The 13441-nt window shown below is 39.7% G+C and overlaps 1 protein-coding gene across 14 annotated transcripts in view; it reads left to right on the top strand.

Annotated features, from left to right (window-relative positions):
* The window catches only part of LPP (LIM domain containing preferred translocation partner in lipoma), a 759650-nt gene that overhangs the window by 612500 nt on the left and 133709 nt on the right, over positions 1-13441 (top strand). The gene's annotated exons all lie outside the window — the stretch shown is intronic.

Raw genomic sequence — 13441 nt, 5'->3', positions numbered from 1 at the left:
AAATGGAAACCACATTATTACAAGAAGAATCACCCAGAAATACTCTGCTGACATAAACAGAACATGCCTATTGCCTGATTTTCTTATATTTTGTTTTATTTATAGCTTTTATAGTTTTTCAACAAATTTGGGGTCTTGAAAAGGTGTCCAAATATTAGCATTGAGCTTCTTCTCCTTACCCTCAGGCAGACTTAATCTAATTTCAATTTTCATATTCGCCTTATAAAATTCATCTTAGAATGAAAAACTGAAGACTAGGAAGGTGCTTAGAAAAACACTTCAAATCACTTGATTCAGTGTATTCATTTTATAGCAAGAGCTAGAAAGTATTCAATGTATGCCTCGGCCCAGGTACATTAGGGAAATGTTCCAGTATTTCTCAGACTCTCATATGAACGTGTTCTTTCAGTCCCCACCAAATCCTTCCTGCACAACTTTCTGTGCCTTTCCTGTGCTGCTGTTCCATGATCTCACAGGGCCATAAGCTTCTACCAGATAGATACGTGATTTCTTGGTTTGTTCTTTTTAAACAATATAGCACTGCACCTCAGACATGATGATAGCCAGTGGGATTTATTAGAATGGAATTTAAGCTCTTCTACCTTTAGACCCAGTGATTGTGCCATTTTGAAGGTGGCAAAGAAGGGTGACTATTTCTTCTCTCACACAAAGCAAGGTTGTGAAGGGACTTGTTCTCTGAATGAAAGAGGAGAGGGGTAAAGTAGGAACCTTCTCATGTTTTATTCAGATGCTAACAAAGAAAATTGAGAAGTGTGCTTCCTTAAATTTGACACCATTTTTATCCCAAACATTTTGGGCAAGTGATAGCAGACAATTGTGCAGGCTTTTTGAGACAGAGGAATTTTTCCAAGAGCGTAACCTCAGTGGGAAGTATTACCTAAGAGTAATGCACTGATCACTTTCAATCTTGCGTGTTTTCACAGACTGTGTGCATGCATACATGTGTTAGTATCTGTTCCTAAGACGTCACTTCAGCGCCCAGAGAGCTCAGTGTTGCTATGCAAGTGCTAGAGGTGGAATCCATGCCTACTGCAGTTTAGCAACGAGGATTTTACAGACACACAAGGGCAAAGATGGCCTAAAGATCTAAGATTTAGTGCCTTGGTCTCCCTCTGAGCTCTGATGTAGCATCGTGTGTCAAATATTCATGGCATCCCTCTGCCCGCTCCACTGGGAAAATAATGGCACAGCCAGCATTTCCAAGAAGCTTACCTCCTCAAAATCTATCTACTCACATTCAATACTGCATTCCATCTTATAGTTTTGCATAGGAATTCCTCAAAATATGATCCCCGGATACAAGCCCCAGATATATAAATATTTTATGCTGTATTGCGCATGTGATTCGCATTAATATTTATAACAAAATTTCTTTTACAGTGATATAGTTTGAAGGAATTCGTTACATTTTGTTTGCACTTATAGCTTTACATATATATATATATTCCTCCCAGTAACACTTTGAGTCACTGAGTTGCTTGCCCAAAGTCACAGATATATGCATATATATATAGTAGAACCAGGACTAGAACTCAGTTCTGACCACAAACCTGCCACTTATTTCACTCAAATGCTTTTTGACCTAATATTAACAAATAAAATAAAAGTGGAAGCCAATCAAGTGACTATTGAATACATTAACTCCAGTGGACAGATGGATTCAGACCAGCTTTGTTTAAACAAGAACCAGAAACTGACCTTCTTTTACCAAATGGTACCTCAGCAGAACCCAGCACCCCACATCCTGCTGCTGTTTTTTTTTTTTTTTTTTCCATTTTCACAGCATTCAGATGTACAAATCCAAAGTATAACAGGCGTTTCAGACAGAAGTGGAATGGTTGTGCTGGTTCAGAGGGTAATGGCATTACCCTTGTTCTGGAATCATGTAGGAGTCATCCTTGTGGACACCATATTTTATTTACAATGAAACTTTACCTTGTGCTCAGGCCACAGCACCTACTAGTGGAAAGAAACTAGTATTTGATGCAGCCACTGGGAAACACTTTCACGCAATATAAGTGCTTGTTCCCTGGCAGCTCAATGGTAAAGAATCCACCTGCAAATGCAGGAGACTCAGGTTCAGTTCCTGGGTTAAGAAGATCTCTTGGAAAAGGAAATGGTTACCCACTCCAGTATACTTTCCTGGAGAATTCCCATGGACAGTGGAGCCTGGAGGGCTAGAGTCCATGGGGTCACAAAGAATGGACAGGACTTAGCGACTAAACGACAATAAACAAGTGTACTATGCTGAAAGCCTGAAGGCCTGGATTCAGGTCTCACCTTGGCTGTTGATTTGCTGTAGGATCTTAATCAAGGCACTCCCTCTGTCTGAGCCTTTGCTTTTTCATCTGTAAATGAGGTTGGACTGAATGGTTTCTAAGTTTTCATGTACTATTACATTTTAGGATTTTTAAAATCCTTTAACAATGTTTATTGAGCATTTCAGCACTAAGTAAAAATCCAAAACCCCCAAGTAAGACTGAATGACTTCCCTGGGACATAGTATCAAGTGAAAATATCACCCATCTCTAGGCCCACCACCAGGCTTGCAGGTTATGTGGCCCAGCAAAAGCACTAGGACTTGGGGTTAGATGAAGTGGGGTTAAATTCCAGCTCTGTTAGCTACCTGTCAGGTTACGCACAACATTATTCCTAGGTTAACTTGTTAAAAGAAGATAATTGTCTTCTCTGGGCTTTAGTTACAAGATTCAAATAAGAACATGGAAATGAAGAAGTTTTATGTGAGCTTGCAGGATTTCTTTCAGTCTTCATATACTTAAAATCTAAAAGAAGTAGCCTTAATTATAGGGTTCATTTTGCTCTTTTTGGTAGCACTGAGTGAGAAAGTACATTTACAATTATAAACCCATATGTAAATATAAGGAGTGCTTATTAGTTAATAATATTGTAAAGAGAATATTATGGCTGTTGTTAGATATTGAAATACAGTAGCTTCAGGAACACTCAGTGGTAGATTTGCTCTTAAATAACCAAAAATACATGTGGAGATTTTCCACCTATAAAACTACAAAGTAACATGGCACACTTAAAGATTTCTTAGCTTTGAGTAGAGCCTGAGGGAAATGCAAATTCTCAGGATAGATACCATAGAGCACATTTTAATCGTAAGTCAAAAATAATCATTGCAGTCACAGTTTTTTCACTGTACTAGTAAACATTGTTTTTTTTTTACCTGTTAATAGATCAGTCATGAAATGAATTTTAAATATAAAACAATAGATTAAAATTAAGAATCAGACTATGAAAATGCCTATGTGTAACAATTAACTTGAAATAATGTTTTAGCCAAAATAGATACTAATATTCCTATTAGGAATACTGGAGAAGGAAATGGCAACCCCCTCCAGTGTTCTTGCCTGGAGAATCTCATGGACGGAGAAGCCTGGTAGGCTGCAGTCCATGGGGTCGCACAGAATGGGACACGACTGAAGCGACTTAGCAGCAGCAGCAGCATTCCTATTAGGAATTTTGTAAGGCTTATGCAAGCTTACATCTGCCAGGCCAGAATTTTCAAATTCTGAAGCCAAAAGCCAGGTCAGACGAGGAGTTTAGTGGGTTTTAAGTCCAGACTGACTGAGTCCCAGTTCCAGATTGAATAGTTAGCTCTGTGGCCTTGGGCAAATTATCTTGTCTCCCTAGGCTGCCATCTCTTATACTCTAATGAACATAATGGGAGGACCTATATCATGAGGGTGTTGGAAGGATTACTTGAGATAAAATATTTAAATCCTTAAAACAGTGTTTGGCAAATAAGTGCTGAATAAATCTTGACGATTATCATCATTCTGGGGTCCACAAATTTTTTCAAGTTTGGGATTAAATTTCTAGCACTAAATTATACTAGTACCACGTTGGTAAACATCTTATAACTGCCTCACAGATGCAACTGCCTCTTACCCTCACATGGACCACTATCTTCAGAGGAGGGTTCAGAGCATCCACCTCTGGTCCTCTTCATTTTAAGTTGTTCTCTGCCTCCTGTAGTTGGGGGGAGAAAGAAGCAAGGCCTGTACTCGGCACTTTGTAGCTGTTCCTGTCATTGAACTTGGTGACCAGATAGTCAAGGCAGTCATTGCATGGCCTTTTTAAAAAATTTGTTTAATTGAAGTATAGTTGATTTACAATGTTGTGTTAATTTCTGCTGTACAACAATGATTCACTTATCTCTCTCTCTCTCTCTCTATATATATATATATACACACACACACATACCCACACACATATTTATAGTATCAGCAATACGTGAACCGTGACTTCCTGATGTTCAAGCTGCTTTTAGAAAAGGCAGAGGAACCAGAGATCAAATTGCCAATATCCACTGGATCATGGAAAAAGCAAGAGAGTTCCAGAAAAACATCTATTTCTGCCTTATTGACTATGCCAAAGGCTTTGACTGTGTGGATCACAATAAACTGTGGGAAATTCTGAAAGAGATGGGAATACCAGACCACCTGACCTGCCTCTTGAGAAATCTGTGTGCAGGTCAGGAAGCAACAGTTAGAACTGGACATGGAATAACAGACTGGTTCCAAATAGGAAAAGGAGTACATCAAAGCTGTATATTATCACCCTGCTTATTTAACTTATATATAGAGTACATCATGAGAAATGCTGGACTGGAAGAAACACAAGCTGGAATCAAGATTGCTGGGAGAAATATCAATAACCTCAGATATGCCGATGACACCACCCTTATGGCAGAAAGTGAAGAGGAACTCAAAAGCCTCTTGATGAAAGTGAAAGTGGAGAGTGAAAAAGTTGGCTTAAAGCTCAACATTCAGAAAACGAAGATCATGGCATCCAGTCCCATCACTTCATGGGAGATAGATGGGGAAACAGTGGAAACAGTGTCAGACTTTATTTTTCTGGGCTCCAAAATCACTGCAGATGATGACTGCAGCCATGAAATTAAAAGACGCTTACTCCTTGGAAGGAAAGTTATGACCAACCTAGATAGCATATTGAAAAGCAGAGACATTATTTCACCAACAAAGGTCCGTCTAGTCAAGGCTATGGTTTTTCCTGTGGTCATGTATGGATGTGAGATTTGGACTGTGAAGAAGGCTGAGCACCAAAGAATTGATGCTTTTGAACTGTGGTGTTGGAGAAGACTCTTGAGAGTCCCTTAGACTGCAAGGAGATCCAACCAGTCCATTCTGAAGATCAGCCCTGGGATTTCTTTGGAGGAAATGATGCTGAAGCTGAAACTCCAGTACTTTGGCCACCTCATGCAAAGAATGGACTCATTGGAAAAGACTCTGATGCTGGGAGGGATTGGGGGCAGGAGGAGAAGGGGACGACAGAGGATGAGATGGCTGGATGGCATCACTGACTCGATGGACGTGAGTCTGAGTGAACTCCAGGAGTTGGTGATGGACAGGGAGGCCTGGTGTGCTGCGATTCATGGGGTCACAAAGAGTCGGACACGACTGAGCGACTGAACTGAACTGAACTGAATGTATATATTACATTCTTCCGCATCGTGGTTTATCATAGGATGCTGAGTACAGTTCTCTGTGCTATACAGTAAGACCTTGTTGTTTATCCATTCCTTTTTATAGAGGCTGAGTAAAGGTAACCACTGTCACGGGACTTAGAACACAGTAGAAACTCAGTAAGTGTATCTATTGAGGGGTTGAGAGAATAACTGGATATATGACACAACTACTTATTTTAAAAATAAGGGACTTCAGGCTCAGAGAATTTAGGAAACTTGTTTATGCTCCCACAGCTAATGAGTGGCAAGGTAAGCCTTGCAGTTCTGTCTGCTGCCTTTATACCGTGGAATACCTAATTTTGTTCAATGGGCACCATGTATTGTATCCAAAATTGCAAAGCAGTGTTGGTTTTTGTTTTGCTTTTGTTGTGTTGTCTGGTTTCCATTTATGTTTGTGCTTCTCCTCCTGAGACTGGAAGTTGTTGTCAGAAAGTGATTGTCCTTACCACCATGCCTGTGCGTATTAGTTTAGTGAAGGTTAGAACCAGGGTGGCTGGTGGCCAACTCACTCCCTCTGCAGTTTCCTAGGATGTAGCTCCTGAGGGCCAGGACTTTGGTCCCAAACATCACCACTTTCTAAGAATACTCTGGATCAACTCCGCTTTGTAGAACACATGAACACGTGGTTTCCTTTAGGACAGAGGTCCCCAACCCCTCTGCACATTAGCATCATGATTTCAGTCCCCACTCCAGACCAAATGAATCAGAATGTGTCTAAGTGGAGTATGGCTATCTGTATTATTTTTAAAATGTACCTGGTGGGAAGCCAGAGTTTGAGGTTCAACATTTCAGGCTCTTCTCTGAAGGATCCTTACCTGTACTGATTTCTGCCTGTGTAGCCAATCCTGACGCTCAGCTCTCCTGAGGCTTGAGGGATTGGAAAAGTAATGCTGTACTGGCTTTTTTTTCCCTGAGAGTGGGAATAGATCCTGCTCCTCAGCAATGCTGAAAACATCACAGTTATGATTGAATAATGCAGTGTGTTCCTAGAAAACCATGTGCTGATTAAAAAGATGGGCTTTAGAAATCTGATCTGATTCCCATCCCAGTCTCGCCTCATTTCTACCTTTGAGACCTTGACCAAGTGATTTAACCCCTGGTTTCTCATCTATAAAATAAGAATAAAGAAAGGTTGATGGCACTAAGTGAGATAATGCATGTAGAATACTTAAGGCAGTGTCTGCCCCAGAGGACAAAATACGGTAATTTTCTTTTATGTCTTTGTTATGCTTCCTTGTGATGTGGTATATTTATTTTAGTGAAACATGCTTGTTTTTGAAGCCCTATGTGGGACTCCCCCTTCCAATTTACCTCCTTACCTGAAGGTCCAACCTAAGCAAATACGTGAAAGTGAAAGTTGCTCAGTCGTGTCTGACTTTAGCGACCACATGGACTATACAGTCCATGGAATTCTCCAAGCCAGAATACTGGAGTGTGTAGCCTTTCCCCTCTCCAGGGGGTCTTCTGAACCCAGGGATCGAACCCAGGTCTCCCACATCACAGGCAGATTTTTTTTACCAGCTGAGCCACCAGGGAAGCACAGAATATTGAAGTGAGTAGCCTATCCCTTCTCCAGCGGATGTTCCTGATCCAAGAGTCGAACCGGGGTCTCCTGCATTGCAGGTGGATTCTTTACCAGCTGAGCTACCAGGGAAGCCCAAGCAAATAGGTATCTGTGAACAAATCACCTCATGGTTAGACTTTGTAATGACTTTTACTAGTAAGTCACCAGGTTCTCCATCTCATCAGATTTGTTATGCAGGCCTTTGTTCACCCATTCCAGAACCATTCTTTCTGATGAATTTGGAGAACCTATTTTGTTTCCTTGTTACTTAGCTTAATTTCTTATTTTGTACTAAAATGCTTTTTATTGTGTCTCCTTCCAAAAGCTTTATATATTTACCACTGGTTCTAGTGCTATTATAGTCATTGCTCCTTTTCGTGATGTCCAGGCATGTGTGCGTATGAGAGAGAGAGAACAGGGAAGAGAAAGAGAGAATACCCATCAGCCCTCTGCTTCTGCTCTCCATCCATGTGCCCGTCGAATCTGCAAGCTGTCTCTGCAAGGACCATTTAAGCAGTAACAGTGAAGTAGTATAATAATTTACACACAAGCAGTGACAAAGTTAGATATGTCCTCAGTCCAGCTTTTAATACATTATAAGGATCTCAGGATTCACAGAGCTAACTAGCACTGACAACAGGAGATTGAATATTGGTACATTATTTAAAAGTAGAGTCCAAAAAAATAGTAAATCTCAGTTTGATGTATGATGTATGGAATGTGATATCACACCTTAAATGGCTGTTTGTTGACATTCTTTGTGTGTTTTGTATTGTCTAAGGCCATAGAGCAGTGCCATATGTTAAATTTATTTACAGCACAAAAGAAGCCTGTTCTATATATAGGCGGGCTTGTATTTAGTGTGTGTGAACTGCTTTCTCTGGCTTAATGCTGGCAAATTATTTTATGGTAACTTAGCTGATTCTCTTCATTTATGTTATCAGTGGATGGAAAGCCACTGAAAACTCTTCAGTCTAAGACATAAAGAGACAGCATCAGGGAAATTACTGTTGTTCATGAAAAAGTAAGATATATTATGATGCCACAGAAATTTCTTTTATTTTTTCAGCCAACTCATAGTTAACAATCTGTCCCTTAACTGTCTTGCATGCAGATGAAGTGTTTGGGTAATAGCTATCAGCTGTTATCCTGACGAGCAATATAAAAACATACACCTCTTGGAACAGTAGTATGACTTGCCTGAACGTTGTAATCACCTGGAGAGCTTTTAAAAAGTCCAATCCTAAGACATCCCAACTCAGTCCAAGGAAATCAGAACCTCTGGAGCTGGGACCCAGAGATCAGTGTTGTTTTTTTTTTTTTTAAATTCTACAGATTATTTCAACATACTAGCAGGGTTGAGAATCACTGTCCTAGGACTTAAGCGGTTTACAAAAACAGGTTGTCTATTATTACATGTATTAATACTACACGGCTCCATAAAGTAAAAGCTGTGCTGAATAGAAAGTGCATCATCCTAGAACCTTCAGTGAATGGCATATGGACCTGTCACATGAAGAGTACAAACTTGTTCTATGATCCTTTTATACCTTCAGTGAAAGATAATTTCTGAATAGATTTAACAGAAGCTGTACTTTAGGAAGATAACTCCAGTGGGTACACAAGGGTAAAATGGAGCGAGCTTTCTTCTAGGAATAACTTGCTATCATTTCACTACCCTGGTATAACCTTATTGATTCAACTTCTGGAACAGGACTTTGTTCAGAATATATTTTAGAAGGTACTTAGTAAGAAAGCCGATACATCACACAATTGGCATATAGAGTTTCATTATAATATTTAAAGATAGAATATTAATTTTGCTTATGCCTGAAATTTCTGTCAGTTAGCAAGGATGCTATGAAGACAAATGTGACCTGGCTTTATGTCTGAATGAATAAATATACTAGTTTACTTTTTTCTTTTTTTATTTATTCTTTTTGTGAGTGCCACATGGCATACAGTATCTTATTAATAGTTTCCAGGCCCTGGATCAAAACCTCACCCCGAAGTAGAAGTGGAGTCTTAACCACTGGACCGCCAGGGAAGTCTCTGTACTAGTTTACTTTTGATGCTGAATAAGGCTTCAATTTGGGAGTATGTTAACTTCTTTTGCCATGGCACCAACTCTCAAAAGTACTGTGGATATTTTCAGTCTCACCTTGGAAACAAGTAGGGTTTGCAGAAGGTGGTCTATGACTTACTGTATTAATTCTGTACTTGTCACAAGGACATCATTTTTAAATGAAATTGTATTTTCATATTGTGCAGGAAATAAATTGACATGTCAAGAAAAGAAAGCTGAAACCATTAAAAAGGAAAACCCAGATCCCACTAGTTTACCTCTCTAGTTTAACTAGATTTGCCTGTAATGTCATTCTGTACCCATGCCATTCCTAAAGTGACTTTTTCAAAAACTAAACTTCTAGACTTAGCTCAAGTGGTTCAGTTCAGTTCAATTCAGTTGCTCAGTCATGTCCAACTCTTTGCGACCCCATGAACACCAGCACGCCAGGCCTCCCTGTCCATCACCAACTCCTGGAGTTTACCCAAACTCATGTCCATTGAGTCAGTGATGCCATCTAACCATCTCATCCTCTGTCATTCCCTTCTCTTCCTGCCTTTAATCTTTCCCAACATCAAGGTCTTTTCGAATGAGCTCAAGTGGTAAGACCACCAGAAAGCCTTTCCATTCCCTGTTGTTTAGTTGCTAAGTCATGTTCCACTCTTTAGCGATCCCATGGGCTATAGCCCACCGGGCTCCCCTATCCATGGGATTTCCCAGGCAAGCATACTGGAGTGTGTTGCCATTTCCTTCTTCAGGGAATCTTCCTGGTCCAGGGATCGAACTTAGATTGGCAGGCAGATTCTTTGTTACTGAGCCACCAGGGAAGCCCTCTTTACATTTGTAAGAGGGAGTAAATCAGAGAGAGCAGAACAATCAAGAATTCATTGCAATGGCCCATGAAAGATAATAAGCCCAATGTGGTCAGCAGACATGTGAGGGAAAAGAAGCATTTCAGAGGTTTTGCAGAGATTGTGATAGTTGCTGGGGTAAGGGAGATGAAGCGGGAGTGGTGGGAAGAATCTCTGACTGGCTCCATGGTCGATATAAAGCCATATGTACAACAAACAAAAATACAGGGACACGTTTTTATTAGTTCAGGCATCTCAATTCACTGACAGAATTCTCCCCAGGCTGTCTAACCCTCTGCCATTAGGTTACTATACTGAGCTTTGCCAGTAAGCTTCTCTCACCAGCCTTGGGTCTGATCTTGACCCTTAACTTCCCATTGGCCCCTAATCAATTATGTTTCCTTCATGCTCTGATGCCTCCAAATCCGGTACCATTCCCCTGGTTTTTCTCCTTTAAAAGCACTGAGATACTTCTCTCTAAGATGGGCAGCAAGATCATGGGATGCTTTTAATGATGAGTAGCACCAGCCCCTTTAGGAGCAAGGATGAGCTATGCTAGAGTAACTTTCTTTCCATTGTGAATGTCTCCGTAAAAGGCATAGTTTGTAAATTTTTGTTAATAAAAAAGGGAACATTCGGGCACCTTTTCCGTCCTGCTGATGTGTAGTGCTATTTTTAATTCTTGTTCTCCGCTCTTTTTCTGTGCCTGTGATTTTAAAGGTGCCAGACTGACTGCCCTCAAGCCTGGTGTCCCCGATTTCTCCCAAGAATAGGAAAAGTACAGGAAGCAGCAGTGCTGGTCATGTCTGGGTCTAGCATATTAGCCTGGCCCACTCTGGAAGAATATTCTCCAAAATATAAAGGAGAAGACTGTTCCTTGTGAACACAGTCCATCTGCTTTCATAGCTGAGAGGACAAAACCTTGTTGTCCTGCCAGGACAAAACCTTGTTGTTCTGCCACCCAGCCACTGCAGAGGTTTTGGATCCAGGAAGCCTAGCCACTCATCCCCTCTTGTGGAAAAACTAGAATGTTTTCTCTCTTCCATCCCTACCTGTCACAATTCCATCCTTTAAGGTTGGACTTAAATGCCTCTTTCTCCACAAAACCTTTCCTGAGCCATCGCAGGTGTAGTGTTCCTTCCACATCCCCAAGGCACTTTCTCAGACGACACCACATTTTGTCATATGACTATAGGATGTATATAGTCTCGCAGTTAATGTGAAAGGCAGTGACGTGGTTAGGGTATCATAGAGATTTTGTGCTGTGTGCTAAGTCTCTTCAGTCATGTCCAGCTCTTTGTGACCCTGTAAACTGTAGCCTGCCAGGTTCCTCTGTGCATGGGATTCTCCAGGCAAGAATGCTGGAGTGGGTTGTCATTTCCTTCTACAGCATAAATATTGTAGAACTGGACAAAAAGTGAATAGCTAAGGAATGCCTATTAAATACAGTGAGAATTCCAAAGCTTATCTCACCTTCATCCTGACCTTCAGGGCTCTGTTCTGACCTTTCCCGTTTATCAGTGATTGAAATATTCCCCTAGATCCTCATCGGTAGCTCTCAAACTCTCCATAAACCATGTAAGCTCCAGCCTTTGGATTCCAGATTTGACACTTTGGGCAACCATGCTCTGAAATCATAATCGCTACCTCTACCTGCCTCATCGACCACCATGACTAATAGTCAATAACTTTTGCCCAGAACAATTTTTTTTCCAAAGTGTGGTCTACAGATCACTGGTAGTCCCTGATGGAGTCTCAAGAAGTCCAGTTTGGTGTCTACAAAAGGAAAGAGTAGTAAATAATTATTTTGTTGATTTGCATTTAATGAATGTAAAATTATAATATTCACAGGAATCCAATATGCTTTTAATGAATCATCACATTCTTAATGATTGCATATGTGCCACGAAACCTGTGTGGATTGGTGGTGTTTAACTGATGTTCATTAACAGTGCCATTCAGCTCACAGTATTTTCATATTAGTATTTTTTTCCTGCGGCTGCTAAACCTACATTATAAAAGGATTATTATTATTTCATTACACTATTTGTTCACTTTTCCAGACTAGATCAGTGATTTGAATGATTCTTTTAAAGTGGAACAAATAGTCATAAAGACAATACCATAAAGATCAGTTCAGCTAAATATTAAAAATGTGTTAGTGAACATGATGTTAGTATAAATACTGGAAATGAATCTATATACACTGGAGTGAATGTGATTACTTTGCACAAGCAGTCGAGAAAAACATTTTTGAAAGCTGTGATTATGATGTAATTTTTAAAGTTATATGTTATGGATTAGTGATCCATTTACCTGCAATTTCCAGTATGTTCTTTGTAATGAAATATTATCAGATAGTGGCATAAAGTCTCAAGACTTTTAACATCCTTTTCAAACATAATATAGTGAACTTTCTAATAAACCAGTTAAGTTTTGTTTTGTTTTGTTTTGTTTTTTTCTGAATAATCACAACAGTGGTGCCGTATGGTAGTCCTAGCTTTGTTACTGAAGGGAATGACAGTCTAAAATTTTAAAGTACTTTTCTAAGGTTATACATCTTATAATAAAAACAGATACAAGTTCTCTCTTTGACATAAATTTGTAAATCAAGCCACACAGTTTATTAAAGTTTATCAAATGTCAAGAATATGATATCAAGACTTCAAAAAAATATCAAGTGCTGAAGAGTTTGACATTTTTTTCCAGCATTTAATATTTCTTATTCTTTAGGAGGAAAATGTTCTATAGTTGGGTCTATTCTTTAGGGGGAAAATGTTCTAAAGTTTGGGCTATACTTAAATTCTGCAACAAAATATATTAAGAAATACTTCCCAGGACCAGTGCAACCAGAGGGAATTAGAAACACCTTTGCCTCTTTTCTCCTGAGTTGAAATATTTAAGCCCCATCCCTTTTAGGTGTTAAATGGTAGTCAATCCAACGTGATGGAGCACTGAAAGCAGTCTTTAGTAAGAGATTTATCCATAGTGTCAGCTCTGTGTGCAATCCTGATGCACAGAACTACGCAGAGGCAAGACAGCAGCGTGGTTAGGACCATCAACACTGAAGTTAGACTGCTTGGGTTAGAAGGCAGTTAACCACTTTTGTAACCCAGTTTCCTCATCTGTAAGATAAGAATAGCAATTACTTGCCATATAAGTTATTGTGAATATGAAATGAGTCAATATATATAAAGCACCAAGAAAAGCACTAGGTTTGCTAAAGCTTATTTGTGAAAGTCTGTCAATTCTTGCTGACATTTCCAATGAACTTGTAATAACCTGTTAAGACTTTTTGCCTTCATAGAAATAAAGAATAAGAAGGGGAAAATGAATGTGACTGTGGCCTCTGGCTTAAGATTCCCAAAATGAAATCAGTTATGGATATAGACTGTAGCCAGCACAATGCCTTTCCATTACAC

Source organism: Bos javanicus, chromosome 1 (genome assembly GCF_032452875.1).
Source record: "Bos javanicus breed banteng chromosome 1, ARS-OSU_banteng_1.0, whole genome shotgun sequence".
Taxonomy (NCBI): Eukaryota; Metazoa; Chordata; class Mammalia; order Artiodactyla; family Bovidae; genus Bos; species Bos javanicus.
This window is presented reverse-complemented; position numbering and strand designations above follow the sequence as displayed.